The 23,326-nt window shown below is 40.5% G+C and overlaps 1 protein-coding gene across 3 annotated transcripts in view; it reads left to right on the top strand.

Annotated features, from left to right (window-relative positions):
- The window catches only part of IRS1 (insulin receptor substrate 1), a 78,777-nt gene extending 55,807 nt beyond the window's left edge, over positions 1 to 22,970 (top strand). The window contains exons 2-3 of one of the 3 annotated variants that reach the window (XR_004647086.1): positions 9,292 to 9,361; positions 21,929 to 22,970. The gene's annotated coding sequence lies outside the window, so the exon portion shown is untranslated. Of the gene's footprint in view, positions 1 to 3,351; positions 3,477 to 9,291; positions 9,362 to 21,928 lie in introns of all 3 variants that reach the window. The other 2 variants (XR_004647085.1, XM_034781321.1) reach the window with 2 other exon arrangements.
- The last annotated feature ends 356 nt before the right edge of the window (positions 22,971 to 23,326 follow it).

Raw genomic sequence — 23,326 nt, 5'->3', positions numbered from 1 at the left:
ACTAGTACTAAGTCCTGCTAGGCCTTCAGGGAAGGGCAAACTAAGTGCAGATTACTGGAAGTATATGTCAGGAATGTAGCAAGAATATTCGTATCAAAAACAATTTTATGGGTTTAAGTGGCAAAGATTTATTTTAAGTGTTCCAAATACATAATTTGCACGTGATCTGTGTTTTCTTGACATCAAGATCTTTTAATCAATCAGCTAAACTCGCCTCTTTAATGGAGTCACTGTTAGGAGGACTGTGGCTTATGGTCAAATGACTGCTTTATTTTCTTTTATAGGCTAGTCTGAGCTAGTACCTCATCTCTCTGTTGCAGTTTTTTCACGCAGTCCTTCTCACTCTCTCCTTTTAATTCTGTATTTACTTGAATTACATTTTTTCTGGTGGGCAGAACCACTTGCTGTAAGGCACAGCGAGCTCTTTTAACAGAAATGTAAGGTGTTGTACTAGATATACAGCGTAATGTGGTAATTGGCTGAATGGATGTTTTGTCTACTTCTCATGTCCCAATTTCTCCCCCTCTCCCCATTTTTTGGCAACTTTGTGTTTTTTCTGGTTGGTTCTAATCTATTTTGTGCGATTTTTTTTTTTTTTTTTTTTTTTTTTTTCCCTGCTTTCCTGGATGTCTGTTCATTCTTCTGTTCTGCCTCCCAGTTGCTCCTTCATTATCATTGTTGATCCTTAGTGTCCTCTTGTTGGACACTAGAGAAAGTGTTCCTTCTACAGTCAGTAAAGCACTTGTTCGTTCAGCACTTCAAGTAGTGCTGTATAGGCTAACCACTTCATTTGGACAGGCAAAACATCAGGGGGACCAGGAAGAATGGTGCTGTGGTCCTGTGGCCAGGTTACCCACTTCAGAGACTGCTGTATATTTTCCTTTCACAAAGCAGAGAAACCCATGGCTGACCCATGCCTGCTGACTCAGGTTTGGTCAGTGGGACTGTTTCACTGCTGTGTAGACTTCAAGGCTCAGACTGGAGCCCTGGGACCCTCCTACCCCTCAGGGTCCTAGAGCCTGGGCTCCAGCCTGATCCCGGAAGTCTGAATGGCAATAAAACAGCCCCGCAGCCTGAGCCGTGCTAGCCCAAATCAGGTGGCAGTGGGCCAGCTGTCGGTTTTTCTTTGCTATGTAGACATACCCAGTCTCCCTCCACCACAGTCACGTTCTGCACTCTTCATACATGTTCATCAATAGAAATGGCCCCAGCTAAGCAGAATTTTGCAGGCTTAGCTTTATGGTGGACATACATGAACTGTTATACATACAAAAATCCAGAACGGTCACCACAAGGCTTCTGTAGATGTGGCTGTAGGCACATAGTTCTTTAAGGTGCTGTCAGGAAAACATTTGTGTCTCACTGTACTGCCTGCCAGTTCACTTATCCTTGGACAAATAAGACGTGCTAAGCGTAACTACATTTTTTGTGCTTTAAAATTGCTCCTAAGTTGTCTAGCATTCATTTTATATTAGGAAACAATAATATTACTTAATAAAAGTTGTCTTTGATATCTGTGAATTTTGCCTCTCCCTTACGCTGGCCCTGGAGATGCTTCATACTAATAAAACTGGTGCTGAGACATCAGTTTTATATATAGGTCCCACTCTTCTTGTTTAAACCAGTGAAGAGAATGCCTTCACTTTGTAAACAGCATATGAATTGTTAGCAGGGTTGCAGAAAGATGGCACAAGTGACCATTGAAAATTGAGCTCTGTGATAGTCCTATTGGATGCTAGAAAACCTTTTATCTTTGCTATGTTGGTCATACCAATATACAGGAAGCCTCGGTGCATCTTTGTAAGTTCAGTAAGGGTTAATTGTGTGTTCAAACTAGCTACAATTTTGAGGCTGTGTTAATATATCAAGAGGCAGGTAGGTTACCTACTTTTTCCCCCTGGAGAGGTAGCAGTTCCAATTGTTAGTAGTATTGGTGGGATTGTTCTGCTCCTAACTACATTAAAAGAAATAAAGCAATATTCTTTTGTAAGAAATTCCTTTTGAGAAATGAATTGCGTCATGAAGAACCATGCAAGATAACTTCTTCCAATTATTAATCTTGCACTCTCAGCTGTAAATGGCACTTGTTTTGACAGACCACTTAAAACTTAACTGCAGTATTTTAACCATCAGATTGTGTAGCTTTAAAATTGATCAAAAATGATTTTTTTTGAGAAAAGACTTTTGACATCCTTGTGGCTTTTTCATTAAAAAAATCTGGATGCAAAATATGTTGAGTTGGTAGTGTATTTTAAAAAAAATGCAATACAATTTTTTTTGTTCCCTATGTTTGGAGATGTACAATAGGGTCAGATTTATAGTAGTTCCCCAAATAAATATTTTTATAATGCATTTAAGCTTTTTAAAAACCTTTGGCATAAAAATAAAAGATGGGATTTTTCAGAAAAGCTCAGCATCTGGCTAACTCTGCTCTCATTTACGTCAATGGCAATTTTTACCAATTTTACCATTTTTATTGGTGCTTTTGAAAATCCCACCCAATGTATCATAATTTAAAAAAAAAAAAATTAAAGGCGACTGGGATGAGGAGTAGTTTACATTGAGTAGGATGATGAAAATAAACACTGATCCAATTTTTGCTCTTCAACGTTAAAATTCAACATTCAGTTTAAAAGGAAGAGAGTAAAAAGGGATTGTTACTAGCAGGTTTACTACTTTGGAGTCTCTAGATTGTGGGCCCAGTCCTGGAAGGCACTCAGCATCCTTAACTTCTATCAACTTGAGAGTAGATATCTTGATCTTCTGTGGGAACTGAGGATGCCCGGCATCTCTCATGTCCTTCAGTTTCAGCAAACAGAGCAACTTCTACAATAACCAGTTACTGCTTTGGCTGACTTGATCAATTTCTGTGAGAGTTTTAGAGCAGCAGCAAACACTTTGTGCAATGAATATTGAAACTATTAACATGATGATACACATTTGGTATCTGATATTTATATTCTATGCTGCAAGTTACGATTTTTGGGGAGAGGAAAAGAGGATGGGTACCATCACTATTCTTATATAAGGAACACCAGAGGAAGTCTAAGTTGCCAGGAGTATTAGAGCAGCATTATAAAAGGTTTCTAGGTGAGCTGGATGAACCAAATTTAGTCGGAGTCTGAATTCTCTGACTTTATGGGAACCTTTATTACTTGTCTTTTCTTCCTGGTGGAAAAAAAATATTCCCTTCATATTGGTTGGAAAGGTGCTTTAGTTGAATGCTCAGCCTGGATTATTATTAAAAAAGCCTGTAGAGAGGGCAAAGGGATCCAAAACACATTGTGTTTTTATTAAACTGGGGCAAAAAGCCAACAAGAACTTCACTAAAAATGTAACATTTTTCCACAGGGATACAGTCTCTCCTGTGTTTGCCATTTTATAAGAAAAAGAAACCCACAATCTGCAGGCTGCAACTCACTTTCCTGTTACTCAACCCATTGATGGACAATAATTTCTTTTTCAAAATTGGAAAGGTAAAAATGATAAACTAGAAATGCAGTTTTTGAGCTGAGTCAGCTGTGTTCAATCTTCTGTCTGTTGAACTTCCATAATAAAGTAAGAAGGTGTTCCCTGCAGGATCTCTTTCCATTCACAACCTGATTAATTGCATTTTTTCTAACATCTTTCTGCAACAGCCCAGAAAACTGACATGTTTTCTGCTCCTTATAGATGACGCATACACATATGACCTGTAATTGTCACTCCCTCCTATATCGATGTTTGCTGGCTGTTGCCCCCTCAGTTTCCTATCGCTAGCCTGTCCTAGCCCTCTCTTGTTGACTGAACTGATTGGTTTGGATTTTATGCTGATTTTTCACTGAGTAGACCGGCTCTAAAACTGGTTAATTCTTAAGTGTTCCTTTGCACTAGTGCTGTAGCCATGTTGGTCCCATGATATTAGAGACAAGGTTGGTGATGTAATACCTTTTTAGTGGGCCAACTTGTGTTGGTGAAAGACAAGCTTTTGAGCTACACAGAGCTGCTCTTTAGGTATGGGAAAGGTCATAGCTAAATATAAAGTCGAACAGATTGTTTAGAGTAAGTAGTTCACAGGTACTATAAGAGACTATTCAAGGTGAAGTGGCTTGTTAACACCTCAATAGAAAAGGACAAAAAAGGGGGTGTTAGTGGGTTACAAACAGTTGTAATAAGCAATAAATTCACTGCCTTTATCAAGGACATATCTACATGTACAGTGCTGCAGCTGCATTGATGCAGCCCATCTGGTGAAGATGCTGTATGCCAATGGGAGAGAGCTCTCCCATCAGCATAATAAAACCACCTCCGTGAGCAGCAGAAGCTCTGTCCACACCAGTGCTTTTGTCAGTGTAATTTTATGTCGCTCAAGGGGGTTGTTTATTTACGTCCTTGAGCGACATAAATTCTACTAGTATAGACGTAGCCTTAGACCAGGATTTTTATTGTCTAGCAAAGTTATGAATGTAAGTTCCCAGGCTTGTCTCTTGAAGATGTTGTTGTGTAGATTCCCTTTGAATGTGAGAACTTAGAGGTCAGATAACAGAGTGATTGTTTTGTGAACAGTCTTTGTGGTGGTGTTGTCTCTTATAATTTTTCTATGTGAGCTCATTTGAAGCATCGTGATTATCTCATTTCACCCATGTTGTTGTTGGGGCATTTAGTGCTCAGAGTGAGGTATACCACATGTTGTGATAGGCATGTGTAAGACCCATGGATCTTGAAAGGTGTGTCCTGAGATGTATTGACCCTTGTAACAGTGGAGATATGTCTGCAGATTTTGAATTGGTTGATACAGAGGGATCTGGTGCCACTTTGAGTTGGTGGGTCCTGGTCTGTTGGGAGCTTATTTCTGATGATGAGCTTGGTGACGCTGATGAGCGGCTTGTATTCAATGTAGGGATGTAAAAGGTTAAACAGTAAGCATTAGGCTTACCATTAACCAACCTTAACCATTAACCCCGGAGTCCCTGCGCCAGCTGGAGGGACCCCAGCCATACCGGTTGGAGCAGCCCTGGCTGCGTCAGGCTGCCCACTCCCAATCCCGGCTGCGCCAGAGTGACCCCAGCCCCAGCCGTGTCATGCCATCCCTAATTCAATGCTGATCTCAGGCAGTGGCAATCGTGGCTAGTCTGCTGTCACCCTTTCCTCCATTGGAGTTCTGAATGGGACGGGGATCCATTTGTGATTGACCAGCTCCTGCTCAGCTTTGGTGTATCTTTTAAAGTCCATTCTTGATAAATGCAAGGTGACTCGTATCACTTGGGCTAGTTCCCATCTCTTGTTTATAATTTTTCCTGAGACACAGAATATAATTTTTGGGAAGGTGAAAATGGGAGGATTTTGTTTGTTTGTTTTGGTATTAGCCCTGTCACAACCTGGCCTGGTATCACTCTGTATGGTCAACAGTCTTTTTTGTAAGTGAACCCAATCATTTTGCCCATGAATTTCAACTGTAATCAGGGCTGGGTCTATAGGGCAGACTCCTAGGCTTCAGATCTCTTACCTGATGTCTGCTCCTTGGGATGTAGGACTTTGCAGTCTGAATGCTCTGGCCCTGGAACCAGTACCTCAGACCTCCCTGAGCCCCTCCATTTGCTTATACTCCATCAGAATTTCATCAATGCTGTGGGCACTCTGGGCTTCTAGTTAAATCCCTCTAGTCCACATATTTATTCAAGGGACACCATCATAGGACCCAATCACATCAGCCACACCATCAGAGGCTCATTCACCTGCACATCTACCAATGTGATATGTACCATCATGTGCCAGCAATGCTCCTCTGCCATGTACATTGGCCAAAACGGACAGTCTCTATGCAAAAGAATAAATGGACACAAATCAGACGTCAAGAATTATAACATTCAAAAAACAGTCGGAGAACACTTCAACCTCCCTGGTCACTCAATTACAGACCTAAAAGTCAAAATTCTCCAACAAAAAAAACTTCAAAACCAGACTCCAATGAGAAATTGCAGAATTGGAATTTATTTGCAAACTGGACTCTATTAAATTAGGCTTGAATAAACACTGGGAGTGGATGGGTCATTATACAAAGTAAAAACTATTTCCCCATGCTAATTTTTCCCCTACTGTTACTCACACCTTCTTGTCAACTCTTTGAAATGGGCCATCCTGATTATCACTACAAAAGGTTTTTTTTCTCCTGCTGATAATAGCCCACCTTAATTGATTAGTCTTGTTAGAATTGGTATGGCAACACCCATTTTTTCATGGGGTGTGTGTGTGTGTGTGTGATATATAATCTTCCTACTGTATTTTCCACTGCATGCATCTGATGAAGTGGGTTTTAGCCCACAAAAACTTATGCCCAAATAAATTTGTTAGTCTCTAAGGTGCCACAAGTACTCCCCGTTCTTTTTGATGATACAGACTAACATGGCTACCACTCTGAAACTTGAAAAATAACCAAAGTCCTGAGATGCACCCTTTCCATGTTAGGTCTCAACCCCATCTGTAAGGCTGAAGTTAATCAGCACTTATGCTTGGCAGTCCCTCCTGCCCTCTCTCCTGCATGTTCTGCTTACATATGGCAATGGTTGGCATCCTGCTTCAGAGCAGCTCCCCTTCTTAGGTAAAGTCTGTCTCCTTATGCCATACACTCAGAAGCTGCACAAGACAATCTGCAGCCCTAGCTGAAACTTCAATATACGGTCCCTCCACCCCCATAAGCCTAGGGTGGCAGCCAGCTGCCAGCCCTCTGACATGATGGGAGGTGGGGGAGTGACATTGTGACCTGGTACGTGGGATGCAGTGCCACTCATGGAGGGTGACTGGGCTAAATCTACCACTATAAACAACTGCATAGTTTGCTTACAGCTAGAGCAGCCCCTGTATGTGCTCAACTGCAAGGCTCCAGCCCCCTCCCCAGTCAGTCTTGCCTCACCTGTGTAGAAAAAAAGGATTGTGCCAGTAATTGAGACATTCAAAGTTGATAGCACCACACTGATGCCTTGATTGATGGTGATCCTTCAGTGGGATGTCAAGCCCTTTTCATGGGCAGGATGGCTATCTGTAATGTAACTTAATAGGCTTGACTTGCACAAGTTTGCAGTGGTGTCCTAGCTGTGTTGGTCCTAGGGTATTGGAGAAACGAAGTGGGTGAGGTGGTCCATTTATTGGATCAACTTCTGTTGGTGATAAAGACAAGCTTTTGAGCTATGCGGAGTTCTTTTTCAGGTCTTGTCTTTTTCACCAACAGAAGTTGATCCAAAAAAAATGTTGCCTTACCCACCTTGTTTTTCTTGAGCAAGTTGAGACGTGATCAGCACATAATACAAAATGGAGATCATAGAAAAAAAAAGGAGTTCACAGTTGGATCCAGATATATTCCACTCTGTCACAAGCCCCACTCCCCCATTTATCTTCTCTTTCATGTAGCCATCTGCTACTCCATTTCACACCCCATCCTTTGCCTTCAGTTCTACATCTTGCACTCCTTAAATTCCCCCCTCCTCCCCCACAACCCTTTTCATCTTGTCTTCTGCACCATTTCCCTTCTCCTGAAATGGCTAAAACGATAGCTCTCATTTTCGGTAAGACCATTCTCTGCATCTGTCTTCACTAGGAAGAAAGGTCTGTTCTTAACTCGAGTTAGCAAACTTGAGGTAAAAATCTTAGTGATGACAAGCTAGCTTGTAGCTCTCACATGGTCAAAGTAAAGTCATAGTCTTTAAGTAACTCAAGTTAAGTACACAGCTTTTTTGAACTTCTGAAGACAAGGTCTGCCAGGCAACATCTACTTGAAAACTGCTCAGCAGAATACCTTCTGATTTGTTAGTGCAGAAGGTAAAGATCAGGCTTCCAGCAGATAGGGTAGAGAGAGTCCTGCATTTCCCACTGGCAGAATGAAGAAACTGCATGTGAGGTGAAATGGGGGAATTTCACTAAAGGAGTGAAATAGTAGGAGGGGGAAGAATACTATATGTCATCGTCGTCATCATCACCACTATCACCACTCCCATAACTGCATTGGTCACTGGGGCAACATAACTGATGAGCAATCAACCAATTGTATCCACCCCTGACGATTGTGTGTCAGTGCTTGAGTCTCTGCAAAATCCATTCTTGTTCACTCTTTTATATTGCCAATCCATCTCTTCTTCTGTCTACCTCTTCTTCTCTTCCCCTGTCCCTTGGAGGATGATCTTGGATAGACCCGATGATCTTGTTACATGGCCGTACCACTTCAGTTTGCGCTTTTTCACGGTCATCGGGAGGTCTTCATATGACCCACGCATTGGGTGATGATGTTGCGGACCTCTTCATTAGTGACATGGTCGAAGTAGGAGAGGCCCAGGATTTTACTGAAGTATCTCCTCTCTTCTATCTGTATTTTCCATTCAAATTCGGCCAAAGGATCCATGTCTCTCACGCATACAGAAAAATGCAGATGACCAATGCATGCAGCAGTTTGTTTGGATTCCAGGGAGATGTTCTTATTTCTCCAATTGGCTTTAGCTTTGCCGCTGCTGCTGCTGCTGTTTGCACAGTTCTTGCCAGTATTTCTGCCGTTGATCCTTCATCAATGATGGTTGCCCCCAAATACTTGAACTGTTTCACTGTCTCCAGCTCTTGTCCATTGACAGTGATATGTGAGCTGATCCTGTCACATTTGTTTGTCATCAGCTTGGTTTTCTCTGTACTGATTTCCATGCCGTATTCTGCGGAGGTTTCATCCAATCGTTTCACAAGGTTGGCAAGTTCATCTTTGCTGCCTGCCAGGCCATGAATGTCATCAGCGTACCGAAGATTTGAGATTGTTCACTCCCCCCCACCCCAATGCTGACTCTGCATATGTGATCTTCTAGGGCATCAGTCATTATGCACTCCAAGTAGATGTTGAACAGTGTGTGCAAAAGAAGGCAGCCTTGCCAGACTCCAACAGTGGTGGGAAACCACTCTCCTGTTGTGCCATTGATGAGAACTGCACTGCTGGCCTTGGCATACAGTTGTTTAATGGTAAGAATAAGCTTATAACCAACATTATACTTCACTGCCCAGAGAGCTTCGTGTTATACTCCGTCAAACGCTTTCTTGAAATCAACAAAGACGTGGTAGATGTCCTGCTGATGTTGTAAGTACTTCTTCTCGCATAGAACAGGAAGGTTGAAAATCTGTTCTGTGGTACTTCTTCCAGTACAAAAGCCAGCCTGTTCTGTAGTGATGATATTCTCTGCTTGTGGCTTCAATCTGTTCAATATGACTTTCAACATCACTGCTGGGATGGCTAATTAAGCTTATGGTCTGGTAATTTTGACAGAATTTCATGTTGCCTTTCTTTGGCAGAGTGATGATTAATGACTGTGTCCACGTGGAGGGCCACTCACTGGTTGACTATATCTTGTTGCAGATCTTGGTGAGTACATCTGTAACTATTTCTCCTCCAAATTTCATCAGTTCAGCTGGGAAGTTGTCAATACCTGTAGCCTTTCCATTCTTGAATGATTTCACAACTGTCTCCACTTCTTCGTGCAGTAATGCAAAGTCATCCTCCTGTGTTGAATCTGGGCTGTGTAGGACACTAGGATCTCCATTTGTCTGGTGGTTGTATAGATCAGAGCAGTAGTTTGTTCACCTATTGATGACATCCCTTTCTTCTGTAAGACTGTTCCCTTCTTTTTCTTGAATTGGATTAGCTTTGGTCCATCTTTCCTTCATCAGATCTTTTTACAACCTGGAAGGCTCATTTGCTATTTTTATTATTGATACACTCTTCAATTTTAGAGCATTGTTTTTCAATCCATATCTCCTTGGCCACCTTCATTCCTTTCTTGATCTTTCTGCTAATCACTCTGTATTTATCAGCTCCTTCACTACAGTTATCTCTCTTAAATTCTCTTCTAATGTCACACACATGTAGTATTTCATTTGTGACCTATGGTTTTGTCTTCCTACGATGTTTCCCAAAGATGTCCATTGCTGCCTCATTCATTACAGTGTTGAAATTGTTGGTCATTGTTTCTACATCTTCCTTTAGAGCAAGCAGTGGGGCAAATTTTCCGCCAATCATTGCTTGGAATGACTCTGCAACGTTTCGCTCTGAGTCTTTCTAAGTCAAACTTGGTTCTGGTGAACTTTGGCCTAACAATTTTCCTTAGCCACAGCCAAAAGTTTAACGTCACAAGGTCGTGATCACTTCCAATATCAACATTGGAGAAAGCTCCTTGTTTTAGCTCTGTTAATCCCAGAACGAAATTGGTTTTGCACCATGATGTAGTCGATCTGGCTGTGATGTAGACCATCAGGTGTATGCCATGTTGATCGTCTGGATGCTCTATGTGCTCCTAATGTGTTTGCAAAAACCAGATTGTTATGGCTAGCAAACTCCAAAAGTCTCAATCCTCTCTCATTCATTACCGCGTTGCAGAACAGGCCACAATAATCTCGACAATCTGCCTGTGCATCAGTACCCACTTTAGCATTCCAATCTCCCTCTACAATCAGGATATATTTCTTGTGTACCTTATTGATGATGTCTTGGAGCTGATTGTAAAAATCTTCCATTTGCTCATCGTCATAGTTTGTTGTAGGAGCTTAGACTTGTACCACTGTCATATTAAATTGTACTGCCTTTAGACAGAGGGAAATAAGCCTGCTGGACATTGGGCGGCATCCTAATACTGAATTCTTCATCTTTATGCACAAGAAATCCTACGTCGTTTACATGTTTGTCCTCTCCACTGTAATAGAGTACATACCCTTCTTCTGTTAGTGCCTCTCCAAAATTCTTCCATTTGACCTCAGAGATTACTAGGAGGTGCCAGGTGTATTGTTTCATTTTGTACGTGAGTTCTTTTAACCTCCCTATTTGTCTCAATGTCCTTACATTCCATGTGGCTATGGTAATGTTATCTGTTTCACGGATCCTCTTTGTTGGGGTTACACCAGTAGTGTACTCGTTGCATCCGCCCTGGTGGAAGACGGATGGTGCGGTCATTATTAACCCAGGCTGCAACCAATCCGTTATGGACATGGTTGACTTGCTCATCATATGGTGTGTCTTGGGCAAATTTCTAATCTGGCGGAGCCCATCCCTCTCCAGGCAGCCCCCTTTTAGTCACCTCTTATGACATGCATGGAGGAGCAGTGGGCCTATTCTGTCTCCGGACCCACAAGGGGAGATAGGAAGAATAGAGAGAGGAAAAACAAGGGATGGGGAAGAAATTTTAAAAAATTAAATTCCTTCTCCCCCCATAATTAGTCCTGCCTTGTCTGTAAAAGTCTGGAGAAAGATTCTTCCCACCAAATGAAAACAGAGTTTTGAAGTTGGGAAGAGCTTGATTTCTGCATATCTGTTGTAGGGATGGGGAGAGGACAAGGAAAAATGTGGGGTTTGAAATAAAGTGAACCTCTTTACATAGTTCCCAGTTTGATAGCTCAGTGGTTTGAGCATTGGTTTGTTAAACCCAGGGTTGTGAGTTCAGTCCGTGAGGGGGCCACTTAGGGATCTGGGACAAAATAAGTATTTGGTCCTGCTAGTGAAGGCAGGGGGCTGGACTCAATGACCTTTCAAGGTTGTCCCTTCCAGCTCTGAGATAGGTATATCTCCACATACTTTTGGGGGGGAGTGATAGCTCAGTGGTTTGAGCATTGGCTTGCTAAACCCAGGGTTGTGAGCTCAATCCTTGAGGGGGCCGTTTAGGGATCTGGGGCAAAATCAGTACTTGGTCCTGCTAGTGAAGGCAGGGGGCTGGACTCAGTGATCTTTCAGAGTCCCTTCCAGTTCTATGAGATAGTTTTATCTCCATATATTATATTATAAACACTATCTGTATTGAATAGGGGTCTTGAGTGCTTTCCATTTCCCAAACCTCCAAGGTAGCTGCCTGACCAAGAGCTTAGCAATTGCAGAGCAGACTGCCCTGTTCAGCAGAGATTCATCTGTCCAAGTCTTGCAGAGCAGGATTCTGAATTAGGGGTAGCGAAAAACTGACAGCAGTCTGAAAAATCCAGGCTGTACATTAGACAGGCACTATTTTGCTTAGACTAAAGCTCATCCAAAGTATGTGTGGGTTTTTTTTTTTTTCCTGCCTACAATACAGGAAGATAGAATGGTAGCCCAGTATATTGTTACAGTATTGAGTATTCTATCACCATCCCATAATTGACAGTTTTTCAGTCTATCCAGGAATATTTTCACGTATGGTGACCTGCTCTTTTCTCCTCCTCCCCTCCCCCCCAAAAAACAGCAGTTGTTAAACTTTTTTTGTTTGTTTGTTTTTAATTTCCCTGTTGCTACCTTTGTGGAGGAGGGGAGAGACATCCCTACCTTAATCACCTTCTAGCTGTTGTCCCCCATTTCTGTCTGTGCTCTTCTAGTTGTTCCCCCATTTCTGTCTGTGCTTTTTTATTGTATTGACATTCGGTTGAAATTACAATGTAATGTCACAGTATACCAAGTAGATCCAGTATTACTGGAGATGCATTTTGCCCTATTTGACAGGCATGTTAAGCAGTAGTAAACTAGTTGCCTCTATTTGCTGAACTGAGAACAATTTCAGCTGAGTCAAATTATTGTGAAGAAAAGTGCATACACCTCTACCCCGATATAACACGACCTGATATAACACGAATTCGGATCTAATGTGGTAAAGCAGTGCTCTGGGGGGGGCGGGGCTGCACACTCAGGTGGATCAAAGCAAATTCGATATAACGCAGTTTCACCTATAATGCAGTAAGATTTTTTTTTTTTTTGGCTCCTGAGGACAGCGTTATATCGGGGTAGAGGTGTACTTGCATTTCTTCTTTTAAACATGATAATCATGTAGTTTGCATGGGACTGTTTTACATATGCCTGGTACAGCACCAAACACAGTGTTGGCACCCAATAAATCAGAATAAGAAATTTAAATGGGAGGCTGGAATGCTTCTTTTGCTTTAACAGCCCTATTTTTCATTTTCATAGCTTGGAGATATTTTAGTCTTGTGTTTTTCAACAAGAATTGCTTGGGGAGGAAAGAATGAGGCTGATAAATTGAATACTTTTTAAGCACACTTCCCTTGTATGCATGAGGTTTCAGTTGACTTCAGGAAAAAAAATTCTTTTTGTCTAGACTATTTACTGTTTTAGGATAGTTAGTCTTAAATGCCCCTCCCTTTTTTTTTTATTTACCCCTAAAGGGAAATAAGTGAACTTCAGAAAGTCTTCAGTTGCTTTCTTCAGGAGAAGTAAATCATATGTTGCTAATATGAAATCTTAAAATAGGCTTTAATAGTATTGGGAACTACAGTTGAGCTGTCTTGTATCCAGTCTGGCTTAAAAACCCAGTGAAAAGAAAGTTCTGCCAACTGGATCATACATTAGTGTTAACTGTATCTTTTAACAGATGATGAGCAGAGATCACTTGTCAAACATACCATGTAGTAACTTTTAAAGATGCTTGTTTGTTTCAGTGCATTTTTCTTGCATTACCAACTTCTTCCATAAAGTTAACCACAAACCATATTACTGGGGACTCCACTACAGCCTGTGGTGAGTAGGAAATAGATTAAACACAGGTTTTCCCTTTTGTTAAGCTGCCAACAATGATGTCAGTAATGTTAATGATCCTTACCTCAGCTCGCTCTAGTCCTAGCACCATCTATTAAAACATTTGTCTTGTGTGTGCTGTTTTGTATGTTGTTAAGGAAACACTGATGCTTGTTGATAAGAAACAATAGGATACCCAGATGATGACTTAAATCTATATCAGGCGCTTTCCCCATTGAAACAATTTAATAGTACATTGGGGAGAGGACAAATAAAATGCTCTTACTGTTTGAGAGAAAAACTTTAAATATTTACTTAAAAGAAACATTTTGAGTCCTTTTTCATTTAGTAGAATTTTAGAAAATATGAAACATGTATTTTTAAATATACTACCAATGGATTACAAACTAAAATTTGTTATGTTCTGTTTAGGCTGTTTCGGGTCTGTAAATCAGGTGTTGAACATGTGCTACTAGAATTATAGTGTATTATCCCTGCTGTTTCACAGTTGTGGAAAATTTCAAATAAAATATGTGGCATAAACTCTGGACAGCAAGTTCAGTACCTAAAATTAGAACATGATGCAAAAACACCATAATAAAAGAATAATTTCTGCATTTGCCATTGAATAATTTTGAAGGAGACACCACAACTTTTGCCATTGAAAAGCATACTACTTGTCATGTAACGTTCGCCAATGTGAGTCCGGGTTGCACAGTCTAACACATGCAAATTAGTGAAGCAGGTTTATCTTTGTTAGGATAGGTAATATAATTGGGCATTACTTAATTTACGGTTTAATTCAGGAACCTCGTGTAAAATATATATGTATAAAATGATATACATGGCACAACTAAATATGGAACTGTGTATCTAAATCATAACTTTAATGAAAAATTCCCTCTCCTTTTTGGTTTTCTGCATTTGAACCTGAAGCATTGTGTTAAATCTCAGTATGGCGCATTAGTGAGATCATATATTCCTAATGCTCTGGTACTCATTAACTTGAGAGGTTTATTCAGAAATCTATTTTGCAGTTTAAATTACTGGACAAAACAATGAAGTCAAAATTTAATTTTTGTCCCAAAATTGAGGAAGGACTGGATTTTTATTTGACAAAAGTGAAAACTAGGGAATAATAAACAGCCTGTTCAAGAAAAGGTAGTAAATAGCTGTTAAGTTTTTGTATTTCAACACTGAGTACGACTGGACTATAGTAATTTAATGTACAAATAAAACCTCTTAATGTTCAGCCTGCTGGGATAATCTGTAGATCATTTTGTAATAAACTGTCCCTAACTATATTCTGTTTTGGTTGTATTTTCATCTTTCACAGATTAGGATCCACTGTTAGAGATTTTCTGAGGAAAACTCCAAAATTTTATTTCAAATTGCTGGGTAACAATTTGGCTCAATAATTTGGCCATCTTAATATCAATTCGGCCCCCTGGCTGTACTTGCCTTTTGGGGACTCTTTCTCCATGACTCTGCTTCTGCAACCGAGGCTCTGAAGTGGCAGGTTTCATACAGAAAGCCAGAGGCACAAGGAAAGGTCTGCATCTCATGTTTAGACAGTGCCCTCGCTCAAGTGTCCTATGGGGCAATTTAGCTTTCTCTGTGCACAGAATGCAGTTTCTCCCTCACATTCCAATCTGGGCAGGGTCACCTCCTAGCAAAAAAACTTCAAGCAGGACTGATAAAGCTGACTCCAGTGACAGGTGTCTCTTTCGCTATCTTTTTGTGAGTCATAATGCCAGAGGCCTTGAAACAAGCCGCAGAGTAGACAATAAACACAACTTCTTTGAGGGTCCTAATCACCTGAAATATTTCTAGGGTAATCCCTGAGCCCAATTTCACTTCACCCTTTCAATCAGGAGCACAGAACTAAACACCACAAGGGAAGGAAATATTATTTTATTAATAAAAATTCCTCCTCGGGGAGGAAGAATCACTGTCTGAATCAGAGTGAGAGGATCAAAAATAACAAAACAAAAAAATCCATAATAAAACAAAACAAAAGAGAGAATTTTGATACTGTGGCCAAGATCTGTGGCTCTCTAGATAAATATTTATATCCCTTCTCATGCTCTGTGGGGAGATATCATAAGAAACTAATAGGATTTTCTAACCATCCCGAAGACTAAGAAAATATGAGGTTAATGTCCTTTGCTGTGTCACCATGGTCCTCCATCTGGGCTATTGTACCTAGCTGCTGCTGCAAGTCACTCTGCCATTCCAACCAGGCTGTAATGCTCAGCTGCCATTGTGGATCATCATTAAGGCTCCGTGTCTGTCACGGAAGTCACAGATTCTGTGACCTCTGTGACTTCTGGTGCGGCTGGCTGTGGGGCTGCCAGAGCAGATCAGGCAGTCCCTGGGCCAGTCCGGGTGTTTGAGGGAGCCTGAGGGCTGGCAGTTGGGGTGCGGGAGCGGACCCTCTCCGGAAGCGGCTGGCATGTCCCTGCAGCTCTGAGATGGAGGGGCCAGAGGGCTGTGTGTGCCTCTCCTGCCCGGAGGCACCGCCTGCAGCTCCCATTGGCTGCAATACCTGGCCAATGGGAGCTGGAGCTCATGGCAGGACAGCACGCAGAGCCTATCTGGCCTTTCCTCCCCCTAAGAGCTGCAGGGACATGCTGGCCACTTCCAGGGAGCTGTGCGGAGCCCAGTAGGGAGCCTGAGAGGCCGCTCCCTGTCCCCACACCCAACACCAGCGGGGGTCCCAAGCCGCACCACCACCTCCTGCCCCCCCAACAACAGCAGGGGTCTGAGGCAACCACCCTGCAACTCCCTGGCCTACGTTTTACTTATGGGTATATAACAAAGTCATGGACAGGTCATGGGCTGTGAATCTTTGTTTACTGCCCATGACCTGTCCATGACTTTTACTAAAAATACCCATGACTAAAACGTAGCCTTAATCATCATACCCCACCACCTTCTACATCGCATTCCCCCCGAAGCTGCATGTGGAAGGATGAGAGTAGCCCAGGATGCAGAACAACAAATGTCAAGAGGCCTCTTGTCCCACCATTTACTTCTTTCCAGTCCGCTTGCCTTCATTTTAAAGCATACAGTTTGTTTGCATGTAGCAGTCTAAATCCTACCTGGTGACACTACAGAAGATGGACAAGGCTATCTTTCCTGGTGGCTAAAGACTCAGCATTTCCAGCTGAAGATTATTTTTACCTGAAAGAGTGGGCTTCTCACTCAGGAGGACTTACGTGGGATTGTCTGACAATCTAAGGACCTCTGCAATCCCCATATGCCTTGCATGAGCAGTGCTAACATTCGATAGTACTGCATAGTAGTAGTGCCTCTCAAAACTAAAGATTTCACAGCCTAAGAGCTTCTCTCTGGAAAATGTCTTTTGACAGCCACTTTCTCTGTGCTCACATTAGGTATGCCATAAATCTCTTACTCAGAATAGTGGGATACAACTCTGTTTCTTGTAAGCATGAGTGTCTTTGGTCATTGAGAGTGAATTCCTATACAAATTGGCTTCCTCCTTTCTTGTTATCAGTGGAAAATGTTATGGAAGGCAAGAGACAAGGTGGTCATGGAGTCATCAGAAAAGTCAAGTTATAATCCGGGCACCTGCCAAACACAATGCAAAGGAATACAGAACATATGGCAAGTTGAAGGAGCCCCTGAAGTACAACAGGAGAAAATACCATTTTGCATTGGTGGTTGGAACAAGTTTGGATGAAAGGAGTTAAAGTGATGATGGATATTTTCAGAGCAATCTTCATAACTCTCTGCCAGCTGTGTCTTGAGTAGACCTCTCCACCCCCAAGTAACTCCCCATCTCCCCCGATTGGTGCCAGGCTCTTTAAATTTGGGAACGAATAGGTATTCACCATTGGTCAAAATTAAGTTCCTAAACATTATCTGGGGGGGGGGGGGGGGGATTCTGAGCTGTGAAAGAATCAAATGCACAGTTTTGTCTCAAGCCAACTATGGAAATGGCAGGACATGAAGGCAACCCTCCATCATTTATTACAGATTGGAGTAATACAACCCATTCCCTGGTAGAGGGAACTCAGGGGCAGTTCCTCATCCTACTATATTTCTAGCCTGAGAGAATTGGGGACAGAGAATGGGCATCTTGAATAAGTGTCTACAGGAGCCTATGTTCAAGATGGGATGTTCTCAAGTCTACCTGACAACTATCTACAGAGAGCTTTTCTGTCTTCCAGAAGGAGACTTGTCTTCATATTCTCATTGTATGATCTTACAGCTAATAATCCTACTTGGCACATGGATGCCAGCTTTTTCCACTCTGATCATTAGTGTTTGGTCTGGCAAAGTGCTCCAGGATCATGGTAGTCATAATAATGAATAAAGAAACAGGAAATGATCTCATATCACTGCATGGACAGTTCTGCTAATCAGGGCTCTGTGTTTAGAGAAATCAGATACAGAATGATAGTTTCTGAAGCATCTTAGGATATATTAGGTATATAAGGTACAAAGTCTTGTCTTGGAGGAATGTTAAACAAAAATGAAGGCACCCATGACGAAAAAGCAAGTTGTGCCTTAACAAAAGTCCAGTCCCTATTGAAGCCTATTGGGAATACTAATTTCATGCACAGATAAGCTTCCCTGACAAGAACTCATGTGAGAGAGATCATTAATTCCTGTTTATCCCGTCAATATTTCTATTGGCTGAGGTGAAGGTCCCATGGTTTTGTTTGCTCCCTCAACTGAGGAACACTGGAAATCCTATTTAAAAAAAAAAAAAAAAAAAAAATCAACCTAACGTAATCTCCTGATGCCACTGACTCAGAGATCTATCCCAAGGGCTAGTCCTCCATCCAGGGCCAGACAAGCTCATCCTAACAGTCTTGTGTTTTGAAATAGGTGACATAAACAAAAATTGACACAGGTTATCAACAGTAATAGCCCCTAGAAAGAAGTCTATAAAATGAACTTACTTTACTTGCTAATGAAAAGTCTAGGGGCTAAATGTGATGTTAAAGTCGGTTAGAGGAAGCCTGTAGTTCATCCAGGGGGACCTTTTAAATGGGACACACAAGTGTCCAAGTTAAACGGTCTGTTCGCTTCATTATGTTCTTATGTTAAGTAAAAGGAGGTTTTCTGCACATCCCAATGTTAAGTGACTCTCTACGAAAGCTACTCTGATTTCACCCTACAAGGTTGTAGAGCACAATTCTCAAACAGCATTCTGGTTCTTATGGCGCTAACTTGATTGAACTCCTATGAGAAGTATTGTTATATTTCCTGTCTATCAAAATAGTCTTCTCAATAGCTACTACCTTTTACCAGGGGTGTCTATGATGTTGGGAGCTCTTTCTGATGAGACCCAGTATTGTCCATTTAATTCAGACAAGGTCATCCTCACAAGATGGGAATCATTCCCACAATAAATTCAGTTACTGTGTCACAGAAGTCAAGAAATACTCTAAAGTTTTTAAGTCCTAGTGGTGAAGCACTTCATACGTTCTAATTTATGTGTGTGCGCGCACACACAGAGAGAGAGAGAGACCCCACAGATCTAAGGCCCTATTTATGTTATATAGTTATGGCGATATTACAGTGACCTTGAGGAAGCAGGTCTGCTTTCAGTATGGATGTTATCTTTTTTTGTTGTTGTGTGTGGAATCAATCAGACCACACACCACAGTTATGCAGTTATAGTATGGGTTATCAGTCTTTCATACATCTTTCATACAGTCTTTTATACATCTTTTTGGGGCAGAAGGGGATAAGGAGTTGATAAGTAGGTCATTTTAAAATCAACTTTCTAGGCTGAAACTTTCCTTAGCAGAGAATCAAATGTTTCTAAATGTTTTTTGTCACTTTTGTGTGTGTTATGTTTTTGTAATGTAGGACGTGTGTAACAGGTTTCAGATACCTACTTTTAGAATCCTTGGAACTTGTATAGTTTGTTTTGTTTTTGTTTTTATAAAGAAATTTTGAAGACTGAGACCAAAATAATATGGGCTGTTTGCCTAAATGAACAATACAAATTCTTCAGAAGTAGAATCACTTTACTTATAGGGGATAACTGTTTTTATAGATCTATGTAAAAGTGTTTCAAAGGATGTGTTATAGAGCATCTCTTCATTCCTGTTTCAAAAACAACTGATACACTCAAAAGCTTAATTCAAATGGACAGAGTTCTGAGATCTTGAAAGATTCTTGAAAGATTCTCCAGTTAAAATGGTGGTGTCTTTGCTCCAAACTATTTTACAAGGAAACTGAAGTTGCTTATATGGCTTCACAGTAGTGTGTCAAGATAATTTTCAGGAAATCTTTACAAGAGTATCCTATCCTGTTGTAACCCTGCAGATGTAGAAGGTGTGGTAATAGATCTGAAACTGACCCACGTTACTACTATAAGTATCCTTTTCATGGTGCTTTTCTAAGGAACTACTGAGAGCCAGCTTACATGCTTTGAAAGTGTACTACAGTTACTGCTCCATATATTTTTGGCCAGTCATCCTGAGTCACAGAAATTCCTAGATATACAACCTACTCCAGCCTTCACCCTGTTTCACTTTCCCAAAGGGTTTGGTAGCTTATGCACCTAGTCTTCCATAATTACTATTTTCTTCAGAACTGTTGAAGTTTCTGAATGATTTCGCTAGATAATATTTCCCTGTCTCCAGTAAATGCTTTTTCTCTTGTATTAGTTTCTGTGTACAGAAGACTGGGGAGTAACACCCAGAGATTGCACCAGGTTTCTTTACAAAAGAGTCTTGATGGTATTGGTTGTGTTGGGGGAAGCAAGAGAGGATTTTTATAAGTAATGCATGACAGATTTGGGAGTTGAGGTAGATTACAGAAACATTAGATAATAGATATGATATATTGCTTTGACACTGTAAATTGTTTTTATTTATTGAAAATATCTCAAAACAACAAGCTTGACATAAGTAGAAAAACTATACATTTCCCTCCCCGTTTCTTCCACTGTGCAGGTTGGAGCATGTGACCATACTACTGAGTACAGTTTGTTCTTGCACTAAATTCATTCAGCTATGCTGGATTAGAGCCAGATATGATATGAAATGAAAAGCAAATCATGCACATTTCACTACTTCTCAGTTTAAATTAGGCAATTTCTTTCTTTGTCACTCGTCCTTTAATAAAGTATGGCATTACTGTCTATTTTTAGGTCCAACATAGTTGAAAGCTGTGAAGCTATGTTAAGCTGTATATAGATATTCTGGTAGGAACATTCCAGTAGATTGCAATATGAGTTCAGGAGAAAGTTGAAAGTAAATGAGAGATCTGTGAGATAATTCTCCAGGGAGTTTTCACAGCATACCACGCATCATTTGCAAGGATAGATTTTCCTTTCATTTGAAGGACCACACAAAGTAAATTCTGTTTCTTGGGAAATGAGAGAGTATAGGACAGAGGAGGCCTTTTCAGTTTTTACTTCAGCGTCCCTATGGGAAGTCTTTATTTGCAGGGTGGAAATATAGTGTTACTCTATTTTTTAGGACATAGTTAGTATATGTTATGAAAAATATACACATTTAATAAAATCTGAATCTTTAGCTTATAAATTCTAAGCAGAAAGTAGTGGTGTTATGGAATATTTTTCGCTGGTGTGTGGGTCACTTTGTCAAAGTCTTAGTTTTAATGATGTGATAACCTCCCTACTGAGAGTAGGCTCAGAAGCAGAATTATGGCTGCAACATCCTGTGAGGAGTCAGAGATTGTCTATATGATGCATTAGTCTGCATCAGTGGGATGTAAATTCTAGTCTAGTAGTCCTGGTGCGCTAGGGAGCTTCTAGTGCATGCCACCAGGGTCAACTTGGGCTAGTTGATGCGTGACATGCTGGGTTATACCAGAATTTATACCCTACTAGTACAGAATAACACCGTGTGGATGAGGCATCAGTCTTCTGTCAGTGATATGAACTATATTTTTAAAAAGATGTCAGTGGATATCACCAATATGTCCTGACTTCTGGCTCCATGGGAATGTTCAAAATTTGCATTTTTATAGTTTTTCATAACTTACTAATGGTCAGTGGTGGGCATGTTGAGTGATGCATGGCACCTTCTTATACAAGAAATTGTGCACCTAGGTAGGCAGGAAAGTAGGGTCAGAAATCTAACCAAAATCTTCCTTGCAGAGAGTACAAAACACCCCAGAAGTATAATGGTCTGGACTTTTTTCTTTGATGTAGAAATTGGTGTCAAGGAATCTAATCAATATAAACACTTTTAATTGTTTTCTTTTTTCCACATGTGAATCTCTCAAATATGTTTAAAATATATTCCTGGTTTTCAACATCTTTGATACTTCAGTAATTATTACATGTTTTAGTACAGTTTATGTACGTTGTTCTTTTCTAAGGTTCTAAAGACTGAAGTTTGAATGGCACATGTCATTTTTGTTGTTCAAAGCAGTAATTATAAGCAGTGTGTTTACCAGCCTAAGATGGTTATTTTCTTTCTCTTTCAATTTCAGAATGATGACCTATACAACCTCAGCAAATCCTTCTTTTAACTCATGGGTATCCAGACTATAAATGTTACATGAATCACAACTAGGACCTCACATCCTCCTCCTCGTCCATAGATGGGTACGATGCATCCAGTTCAGTTTGTTTACTTTACACAAACCTCAGGAGTTAGTTGACTGAACTGCACATTCTATGTTGTGCCAAGCAAAAGCACTGTGACACCTGGACAATGAGTCTCTATTACTTCATCCTCTACCATAAGGACTTAGCTGGACACTATGAACTGATGTGCCCACCACTATGTCATGGTGAGAATGGGTATTGTACTAGCACATTTACATGATACATTACATTTCATTTGCTGCTGAAAACCTGTATGACAAATCATCATTGTAAATTATTACATACAAAACTGTTAATGTTGGTTGAAGAGTATTAAATATTTAACATAGGTTTTGATTTATACATGTACGTTTTTTTTTAATTAAAATGTAACTTTTCCTACAGCACATCTTTTTTGATGTGGAACTGAGGTATACTATATTCTGTTGTAAACAGAGTGGGGAACCTGCTTAAAACAAGGCTAATAAGAATAGAGTAGGGTACTATTCTTGTTTTAAGATTGTAATTCAGAAAATAATATAATATGAATCATTGGCCCCTGGGCCTTGATTGTACAGTCATATTTACTGATACTATCAGTTGTAAGATAACCCTGATGTTGAGCTAAATTCTTTCCAAAAGAAAAAATAATAATTTTGTACTCCTCTTGTAAAATAGGCTGTATTAACTCAAATGAAGATAAACTTACTGTAGATGGTATTTACAAGTGTCAACTTGAACTCATCTATTGCACAGAAACTTATAAAAAGCAGAAAAAAGAAATCAAAGTCTTCCATTGTATATATTGTTAGAAGAAAAAAGGAAAAAAAGAACCATGGGTGAAGTCTTCAAATCAAAACTCTTCCTGGAATGAAAAATGTGGGTGTTTGTAAATTCTGGAAATCTTTCTATACGTAATAAACTAGATACTGTTTTATCTGCTTATTTTTTTCCTGGTAAATTGTCTCAATTGTCTACGCATCCACTCAGACATTCTATTGACATTTTCTTTTTGTGATACCACGAATGGTGGCAGGTTACCATAGACCTTACTACTTCAGAGTTCAAATTTCAAGCATAATTAGGTAGTACGCTTTATTAATCGGGAGCATACATCTCTGCGTTACTTCACTAATACTCTTTTCATGTTTCCAGGAAATTATCACTCCTCATTCCACTGAGGTCAATGAAAAAATTCACACAGGCTTCATTGGAAGCAGTGTCTGGACTTCCGTGTTTTAGTTTTAAAAAAGTGGCCTAGATAATTTTTTGGAGTTCACTGTGTGCGAAAGAGGCAGTGG

This window comes from Trachemys scripta, chromosome 9, assembly GCF_013100865.1.
Source record: "Trachemys scripta elegans isolate TJP31775 chromosome 9, CAS_Tse_1.0, whole genome shotgun sequence".
NCBI lineage: Eukaryota > Metazoa > Chordata > Testudines > Emydidae > Trachemys > Trachemys scripta.
The sequence above is the reverse complement of the archived record's forward strand: the minus strand, read 5'-3'. Positions and strand labels throughout refer to the sequence as shown.